Below are 5,569 nucleotides of genomic sequence, written 5' to 3' on the forward strand. Positions count from 1 at the left end.
ACTCTCAAGTTCAAGATATTAATCCACTTTTATTATTGGTTCCTGGAGCAAACACGTGCTCCATAATGCGGGTAATAAAAATAGATTTGTAACGAGAGGGGTGCCGGATAATTTGTGCTTTAATGTATATACTTGCATATATATATATATATATATATATATATATATATATATATATGTGTGTGTGTGTGTGTGTATGTGTGTGTGTCTGTATAATATACCTTCCTTTGGAATAGAATGTAATTTAATCATGGAAAGCTCAAATGATATGGGCATCATTGGGTTATATTGGCATCACATTGCACAGTTTTGTACTGTGGTGTGGACTGTTGTTTTTTCCTGAGACACCAGTATTTTCCCTTCCTGTGTTGGATGTCAGTTTGCGGCTCTGCTGTGTTGGGTAACAACATGCTGCAGCTCCTGTGCCCAGCAGTGACCTATTCCGTTGATGTGCATTTGGAGATGGTAGTTCTTCTCAATACCAAGGCCATGTGTGTCAAAAGATGCTTTGAGTCTCATTACTTTGGTGGCTTTACTTCTCCTTTGCTTTCTGGTTTACATGTGACTGTTAAAACTAAGGAGAACAGCTTGCCACACAATATACAGGGGTTTGTAGAAATAAGATAACATTTACTGTAAGTGGAATAGAATATTAAATAAGAAGGTTAAGTAGTAATGGTCAAGTGCATTCTAGAACAAAATGCTGTATAGATACTATTTCTCTTTGACTTGTTTAAAAAAGTTTTCAGTTGTTTGCTAGCTTCTAATAATGCTGAAAGACACTTACCTGAGAAAAGCACACTAATAGGATGCATATGTGTGTATTATATAAATACACACATTATACTGCAACTTGGTGAATCCTATCAGATTGAAAACCTTAACTTTATTGAATTATCACTTGTGACATAGGCAACTTTAAATTTATATAAAAGTAATCAAACTATACTAACAAGTTCACATTTATAGACATTATACTTCACATATATTGCTTTATATCATATAACCTAAGCAACATTACATAAATTATTCAATGCCTGCTTTTTTTTTAAACATCTTTATTAAACCATCACTTATGACACAGGCAGTCATACGTTTATATAAATGAAAACAAACCACACAGACACCATCCTAGTTGCAAGCATTTTACATCACAAACCATACTGTCACACTCCCAGTTGCGAACATTATAAATCAGTTATAATCCACCCAATCATTTTCAGTCAAACATAGCTTATTTGAGTTCTGCTTTCTTTTAATCCTCATCCCTCCCCTGTATGTATTGTTCCCACCTTTTGAGCAAAATCTGACAGGAAGATGCCCATTTCTCCCATTCCACAATGTGGCATGAGCAATATTTTTTATATAGTGTTGAAGGATGCAAAGTCCCCCTCTCCCCAACACCAACTGCCAGCATTTTCCATTTAATAGAAAACAGTTCAGTTTTAAGCATAAATGGTTTTCAGTCTAATAGAATTCAGCAAGTCATGGTGAAACCAGACCTACAAGTGTGTGTGTATATATGAGAGTGTATATGCATGTGTGTATGTGTATATGTGAGTGAGTGTATATGCATAGGTGTTTGTGTGTGTGTGTGTGTGTGTGTGTAAGAGAGAGAGAGTGAGTGTGTGTGTGTGTGTGTGTGTGTGTGTGTGTGTGTGTGTGTGTGTGTGTGTATATATATATATATATATATATATATATATATTTATTTATATATAAGAGAGAGAGACAGAGATGTATATTAGTGTGTGTTTGTGTGTGTGTGTGTGTGTGTGTGTGTGTGTGTGTGTGTGTGTGTGTGTGTGTATGTGTGTGTGTGTGTGTATACATATATATATATATATATATTTGTGTGTGTGGATATATATATAAATGTAGATATAGATAAATAGCTGTATCTATATCTAGGTATCTGTGTATACTAAGACAACGTCTAAGATTCTTTGAGAAAGGACACTGTATCTGCGATATTTAAGCACCTATGTTCTTTATTTAATAGAACGTCATCAGAAAAATGATAAATTAAAAGAGACACAAGTAATAAATAAACATTTAGAGATTTTAGAACCGCCAAAACATTTTAAAAGGATTCATTGACATTAACCAATGTAAATTAACTAGGAAGAGTGACAAAAATCATAAGCCATTGGATGTGTGGGTGCATATTCAAATAGTGGCTGTGGTACAGTAACCAATCAGGATTAATGTTCAAGAGCTAATACATTGACCAATGGAAACTGTTGCTATAGAGCTTTAAATAAAACAGAAACCTAGCTAAAGCTGATTGCTGAAACTTTAACAAATTGTTAGATCTTTGGTACTGCTAAAACATGTTGCATAAACAATAAGGTGAGTGATGGTTCCTATCTGTACCATCTAAGCCTGCTTCTAAACTATTTGTTACAGACTTCAATACCTTATTGGAAGTTAAGGAACTCATATGGCATCTTCTCTCAATGCAGAAGCAACACAGAGACTTGGTGAAAACTTCAACTTAAAATGTGGGCTTAGATGGTAAAGATAGAAACCGTATACTTTCCAAGATGAATTCTGGAATCTCCAAAACCAAAGTCAGTCCAATACGTCAGAATGACTATTTAAGAGATTTTATTCACTCTGCCCACCCTGGCAGCCCCCTTTTTTTTCTTCCAGAAAGTCCAAATCTCCACTTTTCTCTTTGGCAACAGATAGTTTCAGGCAAATGGGTTATGCAGATCATCCATCAAGGTTATAGAAGGTAATGGAAAGAAATTCCTCCTTTTCAGTGGATAATTCCTCATCCTGTAGACTAGACTTTTTTGTTTCCTGTTGAGGTTCATCACGTGCTGTCCCAGGGAGTGATAGAACCAGTTCCCACGTAACCAGGTGGAAAAAGGGTTTTATTCAGGGACAGTTTTACTGTCACAGAAAGAAAATACTTGGAGACAAGTTCTGGATCTTTCTTTGCTAAACTTGTTTGTCATAGTGACCAAATTCAAAATGATGTCACTTCACAACTTGTTACCTCTTCCTCATTCAAGTTTCCTAGTAACACTAGATTTAAAATATGCTTATCACATTCCTATTTATCCAGACGTTATGTGTTTCTTAAGGTTTTGTGTGTCTGGATCACATTATTAGTTCTCCGCCTTATTCTTTGGACTACCTATTTCACTAAGAGTGTTCACAAAGTGTCTAGCTCTAGTTATAGCTTTTTGCAGGCTACATGTTATCCACATTTTACCAAACATAGATGACTTGCTTATCTTTGCAGAGTCTTTTTCAAATTGTCAGGAAGCTCCTTCTCTCTTGGGTGAGACATTTCCTCTACAAATGCTGGGATTCAAAGAATATTCAAAAGCCTTTCTTTACTCTTTCTCAGAGGATGGTGTTTCTGGAATGTCAACTAGACACTACAGTTCAAAGAGCTTTTTTTGACAGGGGAAGTAATAGAACTCTACTTAGATCTATGTCTGGGGTTTTCCACTCAAACTTTGGTCATTGTGAGGGAATATCTCAGGATTCTGAGTCATATGACTTCTGTGATTTTCACAATAACCCTGGCAAGACTCCACATGAAAGATACAGTGGTATCTGAAGTTTCTTTGTCCCAGCACCAGCACCCCTTGTCTTTTCTGTTCCTAGTGCTGGGATCTGTCAGAAGAGAAATCACTGGGTGTAGACAACAGAAATCCCTAAATCCATGTGTCTATCTCCATGTCTGTCACCACTGATGCCTCAGAATTTTGCTTAGGGTGCAGTTTCAGGAGACTTAAAATTGCATGGTGTATGGGACTCCAAGGACGGATGCAAGCACATAAATATAAAAGAGATGCTTACCCTGATCAAGGTACTCAACTCTGAATCATCTTTGGTTGGAAATGCTTGAAGTTGTTACAGACAATACCACTGTCATGTGGTACATCAGCAAGCAAGGGGGAACCAGATCGTACCCCCTGTGCAGACTAGCTATGTTAGCTTGGGATATAGCTTCACAGCATTACTGCTATAAGCATCCTACATTCCATCAGAGCAAAATTGTTTGGCTGACAGGCTGAGCAGGACAAGGGCAGACCCTTACAACTGGAAAGTAGGTCAGGATGCCTTCCAAGATTTGATCCATCTGTATGTAGCTCCTCAAGTAGACCTCTTTGCCACCTATCTGAGCAATCAGCTGGCAAGATTTTGCTACAGAACTCCACATGCAAGAAGACATGGAAGACAGATGCCTTTTCTTTTCCTTGGGCAGAATGTTCTTGTTTGATTTCCCACCCTTTCCACTAATATCCAGAGTGCTTCTGAAAATACAGAAGAAATCTCCCAAGATCATTGTGGTGACTCCCTTCTCACCTAGGCAACTGTGGTTTTTCCTTCTTTTGGAAATGGCCAGAGGTAGGTTCCTCATAGACTTGATGTACTCACACAAAAACAGGGGTGTTTAATACACCCTGGCACCACTCAGCTTCAGTTGACTGCCTAGATGATGGGGCCTTAATTCCTTTTAGACACTTGTTTACTGAGGACATGCAATAGTGAAGACAAAAATGCCTGCTATTAAAAAATCATATATTAGCAAATGGAAAAGGTTTTCTTGTTGGTGCCAACAACATAATCATCACCTCTTCAGGGCTAGTTATTCTCTGTTTTTATGATATACTGTATGTGTGAGTCACTGTCCTGTGATATACTGCATGTGTGAGTCACTATACTGTGGCCTTTCTTACTCCTCTAACAAGGTTCAGTTATCAGCCATTTCAGCATGTCTGCCCATGAATCCTCCTCTTTCAAGGCAATCTCATGTCAAAGTGTTTTTAAAAGGAGTTTTGGATAAGAGGCTGCAAGAAAACTGGTGTCCCCCTCCTTGAAATCTCAATTTTGTGTTAGAGAAGCTAACACTTGCTCCATTTGAACCAGCTAATCTGGCTGACTTTGAGGTTCATAACTTGGAAAATAGTTTTAGTGACTGCTCTGACTTCTACATGAAGGGTATCTGAGTTGCAAGTCAGCCCTATCTCATTTTCCTCAGAGACACAGTTTCTTTAAGAACTAATCCTCCTTTTGTGCCTAAAGTCTGAGTTTACCCTAAGCCAAACTGTCCATCTCCCAGTTGTCTTTATTGAACACAAAAATGAGAGAGAAAGGATACTTCATACCTTGGATGCCTATAGACAACTCTGGAACTTTCTTGAGAGAACTAAATCTTTCAGATCTTCAGATCAATTGCTCATTTCATGAAAAGGCCAGAAAAAGAAGGGACACCCAGTTTCAAAACAGACTATTTCAAAATGGTTGTTTAAGGCTAATACCTTTTGTTATACTCACCACAGCAAAACTCTTCTAAGCAGGGCATGGCCCATTATGCCAGGGCCTTGGCTTTATCTATGGGTTTTTGGAAATGGTTAGAGTCTAGAAGTATTTTACAAGCTGCAGCTTGTCCTCTGTGCAGACTTTTACAGAGCACTATAAGCTTGATTCTTTCTCTAGGTCTAGGTCAGGGTTTGCAAGGACCATTCCCCAGGGGCTCCTGGACTCTTCTGTTTCCACCTCCCAAATGTACTGAGATAAGTAATCTACCCATATAGCTAAG

This window comes from Protopterus annectens, chromosome 1.part1, assembly GCF_019279795.1.
Source record: "Protopterus annectens isolate FY-2018-M chromosome 1.part1, PAN1.0, whole genome shotgun sequence".
In the NCBI taxonomy this organism is placed as follows: Eukaryota; Metazoa; Chordata; order Ceratodontiformes; family Protopteridae; genus Protopterus; species Protopterus annectens.